Source organism: Lepidochelys kempii, chromosome 3, assembly GCF_965140285.1.
Source record: "Lepidochelys kempii isolate rLepKem1 chromosome 3, rLepKem1.hap1, whole genome shotgun sequence".
Lineage (NCBI taxonomy): Eukaryota > Metazoa > Chordata > Testudines > Cheloniidae > Lepidochelys > Lepidochelys kempii.
Window position 1 is genome coordinate 75,597,542 of NC_136382.1, and position 13,284 is coordinate 75,610,825.

The following is a 13,284-nucleotide window of genomic DNA, read 5'->3' on the forward strand; positions in this document are numbered from 1 at the left end:
TGAAATGCTGTAGAACTGAAAGTCATCTTGCAATCTAAATCAGAAGTAAGAGCTCAATATGCTTGTGACCCAGATTATATTGGTAATGGCACTGCTATTGTGTTAAGAAATGGAGAGAATACTCAACAATATTACATAGTGCACATAACTGATCTTTGAACTGGCTCTTATAAGTAAACTTAAGCACTGCAGAGAGAGTCACATGCCCTTTTGTTGGAAGTGCTAGATTTGGGAAAGTATCCAGGAATATTAAGCTAATAATATTTTTCTTTTAAAACACACACACGCAAAAGTAACTTGGTCATTAATTTTTTTTATTTAACTTTAGAAATGTCTGGCATTTTGTCTATATGAATCAAAAATATTAATATAAATTTAATTTAATGCAATTTAACTTGAGCTTGTCCTGTGTTAGTGATGTTACTCCAGGGAGAACAAAACTGGTTGGAATGGTGAAATTAGAAAAGTTGTTTTATGTCATATTAGTTAACATATGCAAGCTTATTTAACATGTGGACCACAAATAAGTGTAATTACATTAAAACAAGGATCTGTAGCACAGAAGCAATAAAAATAAACTAAGTTGTATTATTAATTTTTGTGTTAAGGGTTTTGAGCCATGTTGATTGGCCTGAATTTTTTGATTTTGTTATGGTACAAAGGGATTGTTTGAAGTAATTTGTCCCCAAGAGAGGCTCACAATCCCAAGCGGGATTCAATTCAGCAAAGCAAATCTAATTTTGTTTGCTTTATGCAAACCAGAAGGGGTTGTGGTTCATTCTGTTTTCACTGGAGGGGAAAGGCACACTAATGGGACCTGCTGAAATGCATGCATTGCAAACATCATACCCCTGCATATATTAAATTTTGCTATGTGATGCACTGTGTTCATCATCTCATTGTGTACACAGATATGCTTTAGAACAAAGCCGTTTAATAGTACAGGAACCTTACTACATTATGCCAACACACTGTTGTATTTATATTTAATGCTACCACCATAATTTCTTCCGTTGGATAAAGTGTGTTGATGTGTGGCATGGTGTGATTGGTTCGGTTTGTTTTTTCCCCAGCAACTTGTTAAAAATAGACAGCATGCTGAAGACATTACATGGTTAAGCTTTGAGCTATTTGAAGATTAATTATACAGAGGCCTCATAATAATTTTTAATTCCCCCCCCCCTTTTTTTTTACAGCTCAGAGTTAAATAGGAGACGTGCAGGATCTGATTGGGAATTATTGCTTTTTTTGGCGATTGGTCAGATCCAAGCTGGAAGATAAATGGAGAGGAATATCACCTGCGAGACAGGTAATGCAATATCTACTGCTTTGACAATTCATTAGTCCCAGTTCCATGTGGTTCCCTTTTAGACTTTTCAGATGCAACATTTATAATGTCACATAAGTGTTATAGAATTAATCAAATCTTATATCTCACAAACCAAATGTTGCTGTTACTGAAGCCAAGTGGGATGTTGTCATTGATTTCAGTAGAATCAGATTTGGACCGAAAGAAATAATTCATAGGCGACAACAACAACAACAAATCTGATGGCACAGTTATGGGATGGCTGTATTCATATAAACGAAATTATTTATCTATTGAAATTTCATAATAGTTCTCTATTTCATATGGTGTAATGCTATTTTTTTCCAGGATATTTCTGTTTGGAAAACAACTTCAGTACTGCAAATAGACGGATACATCTCAAAACCCTTCAATTTGTCACTAGACATTTGGCTGTGTGCCTATTTTTCTCATAATTTTCCAAAACCACATTAATTTACTGAATGACTTTTGTGAATCAATTCACACAAAATTCAGAATGATACTTATCATGCATCAGGTAACTAACTATTAAAAGTACAGATTACTTGTAGTACTCATTGTGTGGTACAGTTTAAATTTTTGCTTTAGGTGTGTAATTTAAGTTCAAACGTAAGTTAGCAATAATGATTCTTTTCCTTCCTAATGCAAGTTCCTTAGTGAAACATTATAGGAAAATTCTTTCTAGTGGATTTGTCTTTTCTGTCTATTTTTTCTTTAATTTATCATCATACGCTTCCCTCTTAATTTCGCTTGTTTTGGAAAACAAGAGACACCTTATTTAATTGAGATTCTGTGGCATAAGAACAATATAGTTTTAATACCATGACCTAAATGATTTGGCTTAATCTCCAAACCTCTCTTCACACAGGAATTTCAATGGGTCTTCTCATGAGTGAGCACTAGTTGAGTGAGCTTAGGTAAAATCATAGGGTTATAATCTTCAAGAAATAATATAGTTAACTGTTCTGCAATTTAAAGAACGTAATTTCACCCTTGGCACTGAAAAACATATCTCAAGTTTTAAAAATCCTTCAAGGGTGCTGCTGATCATAGAAATAAGATAATAGGGCCAAGATTCTGGCTTCAGGCCCCTTGGCTGTTGCCAAAGTGGAAATAATAATAATATTAATCTAGCACTGTATGTAGTCGTGTGTGTGTGTTAAAGTAAAACCAGAGAATTGCAGAGTAAGTTTTGATGTGATTGTGCTAGAATTTTTCTACTAGGCTGCCTGATAAGCATCTAAATAATTTATCTGATTTTTTTCAGAGATGCTGAGTACCTATTTAAAATCCTCTTAAATGTGGTGGGTGGTATTTTGGAAGCTGTGGTCAGAGTTGTCATGGGGGGAGGGTGTCCTAAATGGGGCAGGTTGCCTGGGCCTCCTATTTGAGAGGGCTCTAAAACTAAATTAACTGAAATTTGGCCTGGCGGCTTCTGTCTAAAAATAGCAGGATCAGGGATGGCTGGACCAAACCCTGAGTAGTGCTGTGACCCCATGCACCACTTTGAAATACCTGGAGCGGGGTCCCAGGCCCAGCCTCATAGGACAACAGCTGCTGCCTCAGGTAAGTGTGGGGTGGACTCACTCTCTGAGCCCCCTTGTCCCTCTAGGCTTCCCCACAGTAATAATTTTTTGGAAGGGGTGGGGCTTAGTTTCAGATTTTTGCTGCAGGCCCCCATAAGCCTCAGAAAAAATGTGTTTTCTTTTATACTAATTGGACTATTTGCAAAGGAAATTTGGAATATTTGGAAAGAAACCACATCTAAAGAGATGTCAGTATTTTATGCCAGAAAAAAAAATCTTAAGACTTTGCAAAACTGTATTAAATTCATTAAAGTCCAATCCTGCACTTCTCCCTTAAAGTCAATGGGAATTTTGCTTGTGTCCTTCTGCAGGATTGGGCCTTTAGATTTTATCCTCAACAAGGGGTAATGATGCCCTAAGTTTGGAACTGGAAGAACTGGAGGGGGGGCGGGGGTTGGGGAAGTAACAATAATAACATTTTGCATAAGCAGCTTTGAAGTGGAATCAGTCAACTAGATCAATACTGGGCTTCTTGTTTCATATTTTGAATTTAAGTGATTTGGGTAATGATGGGTATGTCTACACAGCAATAAAACACCTGAAGCTGGCCCGGTCCTACTGACTTCAGCTCAGGCTTCAGGAATGTAAAATTTCTGGGTAGGCACTCAGGTTCTGGCTGAGTCCGGGCTTTGGCTAGAGCCCGTGAGGGGGTGAGGTCCTAGACGCCAGGTTCCAGCCCTAGCCCAAACGTCTCCACAGAAATTTTTAGCCCTGCAGCCCGAGCCCTGTGAGCCCAAGTCAGCTGACCCAGGCCAGCTGCAGCCATGCCATGGGTCTTTTATTCTAGTGTAGACATACTGCAGAAGCAAAGCTCCACTTATTGGGTAACTTTATACAGGAAAAATTGAATCATAGAAGTAGGAGATGGGAAGACACTAGATTTCCATGCAAATGTAGGATTGTTCCCTACAATTACAATTACAATTATGATATAGTAGAATCTGCAAAACATCCATTTAAATTAGGTAGAGGTTAAACAAAACAGACCTTTTAAAAAAAAGTCAAACCTATGTTTACCTCATTCGTGATTCGTACTCCATTTCCTACAGCTGTAAGTAAAAAGAATGGACTTGTGGAACATGCATCAGAAATGGCCATTCCCTGGGTTTGTCAGTTATTCTGTTTGGGAATTACATGGCTTGTGTCTCCAAAGTTTACAGTTTGCATATCAGGAAGGAGCTCTGCAGTGTCATCTTGTAAATTCCTAACAAAATAAATAAACTTCAGTTTTGTAGGATTTTCTTGAGGGGAGAATGCTGAAAACGTTTTGTGAAAGTATCTTTGCGCATTGTTAGAGCTGCCAAAGGATTGGTAGTGTTTGTGTTCTGTGTACAATATACTTGCATGGATTTTATTGTGGCAATTATTGTAGTTCATTAACTTTATTACAGCTGAATTAAAATAAAACATAGCCTAACCATCTCCGAAGTAATAAAATCTCCATTGTTTATTCACAATGATAACTCTTTGCAAATCAAGCATTAGAACCATTTGAAAGGACTGGTCAGATCACTTGTAGTAAGTGGAAGGTCTGTGCTATGAAATTCTTTAGAATATAACATTACCTCATTACACAATCTATTATATTCCTGTTTTAATCATGCCTTCAGTATAATACTTACAGTTCAAGGGCTCCAGTCTAAGCTTTGATGATAATCTTGAATACCATTGAGTTTGATTCTGCACAATGCAGGTGAAAAGATTTACACATAGCCAATACAAGATAAAAAGTGATTCGCAGCACCAGGAGCACAAGGGAGCCTGATCTTACATTAATGAGAACAAGGCTGAGGAACCAACAAGTTAGGTATAACTGGAACAGGGCCCAAGCTGGGTATCTCATAAATATGATGAGGAGCTCATTTACTCATTGTTATTCCCCACCTACACCTTCCCCCTTTTATGCCCTCTGCATTTGGTAGGTAGGGAAATGGATGTGCAGGAGAATGAGACTAACCAGCACTCAGTGACAAAGACAGCGTGCCCTTAGCCTCACTAAATAGGTGCTTAACCTTATGCCTTGTGCATACGGGGGGATTTGATAGCTGCTTTCAACTACCTGAAAGGGGGTTCCAAAGAGGATGGCTCTAGACTGTTCTCAGTGGTAGCAGATGACAGAACGAGGAGTAATGGTCTCAAGTTGCAGTGGGGGAGATTTAGGTTGGATATTAGGAAAAACTTTTTCACTAGGAGGGTGGTGAAACACTGGAATGCGTTACCTAGGGAGGTGGTGGAATCTCCTTCCTTAGAAGTTTTTAAGGTCAGGCTTGACAAAGCCCTGGCTGGGATGATTTAATTGGGGATTGGTCCTGCTTTGAGCAGGGGGTTGGACTAGATGACCTCCTGAGGTCCCTTCCAACCCTGATATTCTATGATTCTAGGTTCTTGCAGAATCCAGTCCACCGTGTTATTGCCATAAACCCAAGTCATTTCCATTGCGGTGGGTTTATAAAAACCTTTCCTGTAGTTGTGTTCACAGGGAGTGCAGACTGGTGGCATGCAACTCTCCTCTCCTCCTAATATCCTTTGTGGGTAGCTGCATAGCACCATTCTGAGATATTCAGGAGACAGCCAACCCTATACCCTATAGACTTCAGAGGTCCAGAGAAATATGCCAGCTCCCCATTCCAAATCCACCTATCTTCAAGAGGCAAAACTTTTTTCCTTCCTTCCCCACTCCCAAATTTGACAGTAATGGTACTACAGACAGTGCTGTGCCGTACTGCCACAGCTGACTATGCTTAACGATATTCTGGGGCTGAGGACACCTTTGTTCTGTACCCTGTTGGCCAAACGCAGGGGAGAGAGAGATGGTGATGAATAAGTAGGCATCCTCTCCCCAGGAGATAACAGGTGGATTTGAAGTTCAGAAGGTTTACCTTGCCAGCCTGCCAACTTGCCCCTCTTCCTTTAACTTGGGTACGTTTTCTGTTTCCTTCCACAGAACAAGTTCACTGAAATGTGTAACCTTCGTTGTCGATAGCATTGTTGATGGACATATTTCTGGTATACATGCTCTTAGACCGTGATTGACATTTGGTTTGAATCCTTAGAATGGTTAGTAGGAATTACTTTGTTGATGCATCCCAGTGATCAGCTATTGCTTGACATTCATCTTCATGTCAATTCCATGTAACCACAGTGACACCAGTTGCATCAGAGCACATATCTCATTAAAGCTGGAAGCTTCTCTAAACATCCTTCCTGTGTGGGTGAATGCCAGCTCCACACCTAGTATCATCATTTGTGCACACAAATACCAGATCCAATTCTGTCAGCCTTAAGTAACACTCATATACGGAGGTTTCAGAACAGCAGCCCTGTTAGTCTGTATTCACGAAAAGAAAAGGAGTACTTGTGGCACCTTAGAGACTAACCAATTTTTTCGAGCATAAGCTTTTGTGAGCTACAGCTCACTTCATCGGATGCATTCAATGGAAAAAAAAAACAAAAAAAAAAAACGTACGTAGTCTCATTGAAGTCCCAATGGGATGACTCACATGAGTAAATGCTGCTCCATGTGAGTGGCAAAGTCTGGCTTTAAATGAGCACATGTGATGTTTCTCTGTTGTTTTTTGCCTTTGACATAATTCAGCCCAATTGTCATGTCACTGCTGATTGCCAAAGGAAATTTTTCTTAATTCTAGGCTACTCCTCCATTAAAAAAATCCCAAAGTGATGCATGTTTATTATAACTACATTATATGTTTATTGTATATTTTGGCATTGTGAGTGCACTTGTGGGACAAAACCGAGAGAGGCATATCGAATTCATCTTGAATCTGTTTTTTGAGTTGCTTAAGAGTATTTTTTTAAAAGATACTTAATGCCAACAGAGGCAATACTTCAATATATAACATCTTCAAATGAGGTCTGGTACTACTAATTATCATTGTATTTTGAAAATCGGCATATCTTTCTAGCACTGAAGTATGAATCACACACACCACTTTCCTCAGCAGCTTGTTGAACCTGTGTCATCTATTCAGCTGGTATTGTGAGTTTGGGGCCATGACAGTACATCTGACCCCTTTTGGGTAAAATTTGATCTGGCATTTCATTTCAAAGGCTCAGCCACTAGTCTGTCAAATCTTCATTTTGCTAGTGCCCACTAGAACTGCTGACGCTTGTCTCTAACTCCTGGTGCTTTCATCTTTCAGTGGCAATAAACATGTCACACTGCTGAGGTGAAACACAATCTGGAATTAAATTTACTGCATATAAAATATGGTGCCCTCTTTATTGGTTCAAATACTTGTCACTCATAATTTATTTGAAAGTGTATGGCCTTCATGAAGCAAGAGTGCTGCTGGGGACAGGAGCTAGAGAAGTCAGACATACAGCAGCTTGCTAGATTTTTTTTTAAAATATATTCCCCCTTTTTTTCCCCTTTGCCAACCCTGACTGGTATAAACACATCAAATATACTATCAACTCCTCAGCCAATGAAGAGCATGCATGTCCACTATAAACAAGCATGAGGATCTTTAGCTGTGCAGCTGGATGCTAGCTATGAAGTGGCTGGAGAAAGATAACCGGTAGTGCTCTCAAAAGAACAAGCCTAAAACAAGTGTGTAAGTGTTTGTATGTGTATGTTTGGAGGAGGAAGGGGTGGAAAGGAGCTGGATTTAGCCCTAGTCCATTTCAATCTCACTTGCCATGCCTTTCCTTCTAGCACTCAACTTTTTATGATTTATTCCAAATACTGTCTATCAGCTTTAACTAATACAGTTCTTGTATGAAGCACCTCTCTAATCTCTTCAAACACAGATGTGGAAGCGCGGCTTAGAGCATGGAGGCCAACAAAAGCACTTTGCCTGTACCAGTGATTAGCTTTGATTGACATAGAACACTTCTGCTTTCACAGGCATACTTTAACACCCATAACTGATTGTTTTAAAATGAGAAGCACTGGGTACTGCAGCTCCAGCTTTAGTAAATATGCAGTACAAATGTATTAGCAGATAACTGAGAGAATACGAAACACTTGATAGTCTTTTCTAGCTCTTTTTCTCCTTTTCAGGGAGTATTTTTCAGCATCAAGCATTCATTCATAACTGTTGAAGAAAAATGATGACACAACATATTTTGTTTAAACCTTCATTTCCTGTTTGTGCCACCATGCCAGTGGAATGTAAGGCAGAGAGCAAGCAGATTTTTAAAAAGAAAAGCTAGTTCACAGCTTATTTTTTTCTCTGTTGTAACATCATATTTTAATTTTATTAAATTAAGGGAAACAGAGGGACTGAGCAGAATAGGGCAGCTTGGAGCGACCCAGGTAAAATAAAATGCAAAGTGCGCCAGCATCTTTTCATGCATCAAACCTGTGCAGCAAAATGCATTTGCATATGCAAGTCAAGCAGTTAGATGCCTAATGCAATGCTACCTCATTCTCCTCCTTAACATCTTCCTGTAAAACTCACTTTTGCTGTGATGCCTACAAAACAACAACAACAACAACAACAACAAAAACCCAACAACTGCCTACCACAGTTTGCTGAGACCATGGCCTGTCATACTATCTCATTGTTTCTTTGTACTCCCCATCTGTTTATATCCATCAGTTTTGTCTCTTTTCTTATACTTAGACTGTAAGCTTTTTGAGGCAGGCACTGTCTTTTTGTTCTCTTTACAGTGCCTAGCACAATGGGGTCCTGGTCCATGACTGGCACTCCTAGATGCTATGGTAATACAAATAATGAATAATAACTACTTTATTTCAGTGTATTCATTTGACGTATTTACAAATTTGGTGCTTAAGCATATGCATAAAAAATTAAATTACAATATATACAAATTAGGGCCAGTGACCAAAACCTAAAATAATCCCATTTCCAACAAACTACAAGTTTCCCATCAATCACTACAGCCCACTCTCCCTGCCCTCTTGCTCCCCCACTCCCAACCAAAAAAAGGATGAAAATACAAGCTTTGCAGCATGACCTGAAGGTCCATGACTTTATACTCTGGTGGACCAATTTGGGAAGCTAGTTACATTGTTTAGCCCTTTCTGATTAAGCTGGGGACCTGCTGCTACAGCTCAAGCTGAGCTCAACCTTATGGTCAAACAGGTATTTTCTGAGGTATCAAGGACTCAATCCATTTAGGATTGTATAAATTTAAACCAACATATAATACCACACTTGAAAACGAATTGGAAGAGAGGGCAGACACTGGGGCACAGATGTAATGTGATCCTAGTGAGAAACACCCATTAACAAGTGAGTAGCCACAATCTGCACCAGGTGGAATTTCCAAGTGATCTTAAGGTGTAGCCCCATGTAAGGTGTGTTTCAAGCAATCAGTAATCCAATAACGTACATACTGTTGACAGAATAGACTGTTAGGAACTTACGCATTTTAGTCCACGATATAAAGGCCTGAATGTGCAGTTGAGTTACATGGTTTCTTAAAATGACAGACTGTAATGGCTTCTTTGCAGCCATTAAGTAATCTCTAGTGTCAAAACCCTATTGTGAGACTTCTAATGCATTCCAACAGCAAAGTCCTAACAGGGGATTATAGGCAGAAACTGGCACTGCAGCATATTCACAATGAAATGGGGGCAAAGGGGGAGATAGCTGAATTTCACATTAGTTTTTATTCCAAATCCCAAATGCTGGAGAGGCAGGAATTTGCATCCCCCAAGAAAAGAATTCAAATAATTGGTGTAATCTGGAAGCCTTATATTCATTTTAATACCTTTATTGATTTTATATGTTTTAATAGAAATGTCAATATCAGTGAATAACATGGTATTTTATTTTTGACATTATGGTGAAAACAGAGCAATCAAGTCATCAGAGCTAATTAACTTGTTACAGGTGCACATTCCCAAAAGTCTCCATCAGTTATACCTGTGTGAATGAGACAGAGAAAATCAGACAGGCAGAGGGGGGCTGACAAAAGACCAAATAAATGTATGTGATTAATGTAAACACATACAAAATTTAATACCATCTGCTGAATCCATAGGTTGTTAGTTTGAGTGGGAAAGGGTTAAATGAATGCTGTCATTAGGGAGCATTTCCATCCCTTCTTATCTGAGCTCACATTGTATATCTTAAAAGTGCAGAAATGCGTCAACAAAAGAGAAAACCAATACTTGGTTTATCATGGGCACTGCTTATTCGTATCATGATTAAATTTTCATGATACTGAGCTAAATTTCAGACTAGCTCAGGACATGATTGGCAGCTTTACATGCCATTTTTGTCCACACAGTTGAACAAAAAATGTAAAAACATAAACCATCAAGCAAAAGATAAATTCTGTTATTAGCATTTACATGAGAAAAAAACTGATAAATTTTCCAAGAATAAACATCAATTCTGTTGCATTTGAAAATGTTTGTTTCCATTCAATTTTTGGTCTCCTTATCTGATTCCAAGGATACTCTGGCCATATTACACCTTTGCACTGTGTCCAGAAGTTATTTGGGTACTACTGCCTCTTAGAAAACTAAGCCTTCTCCATGAAAACTACATACAATTTGGCTGAGGGGAGTACAGAGGCCTCAGCTCTTCCTTGCACAAAGGATTTTTTAAGTGGAAGAAATTCTCTTCGTCTCGCCTGAGTGGCGAGGCTGACATCTGGGGAAAAAGAGAATCCTATTCCTATTGTATGCTAGTGATAGAGATTCTTGTGGAGTCTTAATTGTTTTCTGTCTGTCCCTGCTATCCAACACCTTATATGGAGTGGTACATTTCAAGTCTTTTTCCAATTTTTGTCTCCTGACAGGGATCAAAAATGCCTTTTCACATATACTCTGCCACATTTAAAACCCATGGTGCATCCCCTTTTCAATAAAATTAACGAGGTCCTTTCCTTAAAGTCCCTCCAAGAGGCCCATAACTTTCATACTTACCATTCAGATTTCTAACATGTATTTTAGTGAATTGGTTTCTTTAATGAGAGACCCATTGCAATTTTTAACATGGATCATTGGCTAGCCCCTGGATTAGTGTAAATAGACATAGCTCCACTGATTTCAAGGGAACTATACTGATTGGCGTCAGCTGAGGATCTGACTCAATATCTTGAAATAGGTTTGCAATAGATTGTTTGATAGCAGAGTGCTTTTCAAAACCCTTCAAATTTATGTCCTACAAACTAATTTTCTGTTTTCTTTTCTTTTGGTCTAAAATAGTACTTGTTAGCAGAATACTGTCCATTTTCTGTTCATCTTGCCCAAGAAAACTTGCATGTGTACATGAATCTTCTCTGCAGCTAAGGAAAAAAAAACCTTTGCTGGCAGTCAGAGAAGGGCAACAATAATGATTAAGGGTATGGACAGCATCCATATGAGAAGAGATTTAAAAGATTGGGACTGCTCATTTTAGGGGAATATGATAGTGGTCTGTGAAATCATGACTGGTGTGGAAAAAGTAAATAGGGAAGTGTTATTTACCCCTTCAAATAACACATGAATAAGGGGCCACCCAATGAAATTAACAGGCAGCAGGTTTAAAACAAACATGAAGAAGTAGTTCTTCACACAGTGCACAGTCAATGTGTGGAACGCATTGCCTGAGGATGTTGTGAAAGCCAAAATTATAACATAGGTCCATCAATGGCTGTTAACCAAGATAGTCAGGGATGCAACTCCATGATCTCAGTGTCCCTAAACCTCTGACTGTCAGAACTAGGACTAGACAACAGGGGATGGATCACTCGATAAATTGCCCTTTTCTGTTCATCTCTCTGACGCACCTGGCACTGGCTATTGTCAGAAGACCCAGTCAGTTCTGACCCACTATGACCTTTCTTATGGTCTTATGTAGTCTTTGTGCTCTGGGCTCAAGGACAATCAGTATTAATATGGAGAATGACATCTGACACCGATCCCTCTCTCTTCCTCCTCTATGTTATTTTACATTTTTACTATCTAAGATCATTTGATGTAGTCTTTCTCTGTTTCCCTGTACTTCCTGATGCTTGAATCTTCTCATCTTAGGTCAGTGCTGTCGGCCTGGTTTGACATGAGGGAAGTGTCATTTTTTGGAAAACAGGATTAGGAAGGTAAATAGATCAGCAGGCTGAAAACAGAATGTTTGTGCAACTAAGATAGGTAGGGTCAGTGAGCTTAGAGACAGGAAGTCTGATCTAGCTAAGACAAGGGGAGGGAACACCCGGGGAACCATTTACAAATAACAAGATAACAATGGACAGCATAAGTTGGGAATGTAAAAATGAGATAAAAAGTATGTCAAACATGGATGGTGTGTGGACAGAGCATGCTTTACAGGGATTGGTTCCTACAAAGTAACCAAGACAATCCCAAAATGTGTAATGCAATGAAATGTGTAAATGTATATAAATATAAAGGGAGCGGTTTTCTGTGTAACTTTGGATGTGTGATATGTGCTGTACCCGCCTCCTATATTTGAGTCTGATCAACTCAGTGTATCTTTACTGTATGCCAAATAAAGGAACCTTAGTAACAAAAAACAGAGTCAAACTGAGTTCTTGGGGAACAGAATGGAAGAGGTCTTGGATGCTATCCTAACACAGTGGTGCCCTAACTCGGATCAGATCCATTCATCTGGAGCAGCTAATGTATAGTTTACTACAAGTACAGCTTTACTGTCAAGGACCTCAATCCAGCCATTTAGCAATGGCATTGAAAGAGCTGAAATTTTAAAAAGTTCCCAAGGCACTGGAGGAGTAGGTCAAATCTAAGGGCAAACCCTATAGGCTCCCCAGAGAGGGACTAGGGGGGAGACTGGGACTGGGTTAAAAAACCAACACCAAGAAATAGTGCTAAATTGTCTTGGAGGCTAACCCAAAAAATGCTTTGTGTCCATGACTGACAAGAAGCCCTGCTTTGGATAGGATGGATTTTCTTCAACACTTTCATCCTCTTGTCTTCACTATGGCCCATCCATTTTTCTCCTGTCTTTTCTGTCCTTGCACCTCTCTCTTCTTCCTTTCTCTTCCCTAGTCACAGTCTCCATCTCACTTCCTTTCCTTTCCAGAAGCTCTTAAGCCCTCTCCAATTCCTTTCATTGTTCATCTTGTTTTTCCTGTTCTGTGTTTTGGTTTCCCTTACCTTCTCTGCCCTTCTTTTTACAATTCATTTCTTGGGTACGTGAAGCCTGTTCCATGAGTGCCCTCTGATTTGTGAACTGAGAAATGCAATCTTGACTTCCATTATTTTAAAACAATGAGCCTGATCTTTGAGTCTGCTCTCTCTGAAGTCAGTCGGAGCAGCAGGTGCTGAACAGATCTGAAAATCAGGCCACTTCTATTTATGGGCCTAAATATGGATTCAGGAGCTTACCATTATGCACACAAGTTTAAAAATGTTGGTTACAATCTTTATTCCTGCAGTATAAGGGAAACTTGTATTGTAGGGTTCATAATTTT

General features: G+C 39.1%; 1 long non-coding RNA gene across 1 annotated transcript in view; it reads left to right on the forward strand.

Annotated features, from left to right (window-relative positions):
- The first annotated feature begins 1,223 nt into the window (after nucleotides 1-1,223).
- The window catches only part of LOC140908197 (uncharacterized), an 85,059-nt gene continuing 72,998 nt past the window's right edge, over nucleotides 1,224-13,284 (forward strand). Inside the window, exon 1 of the long non-coding RNA XR_012157801.1 lies at nucleotides 1,224-1,309. This is a non-coding gene — a long non-coding RNA (uncharacterized LOC140908197). The remainder of the gene's footprint in view (nucleotides 1,310-13,284) is intronic.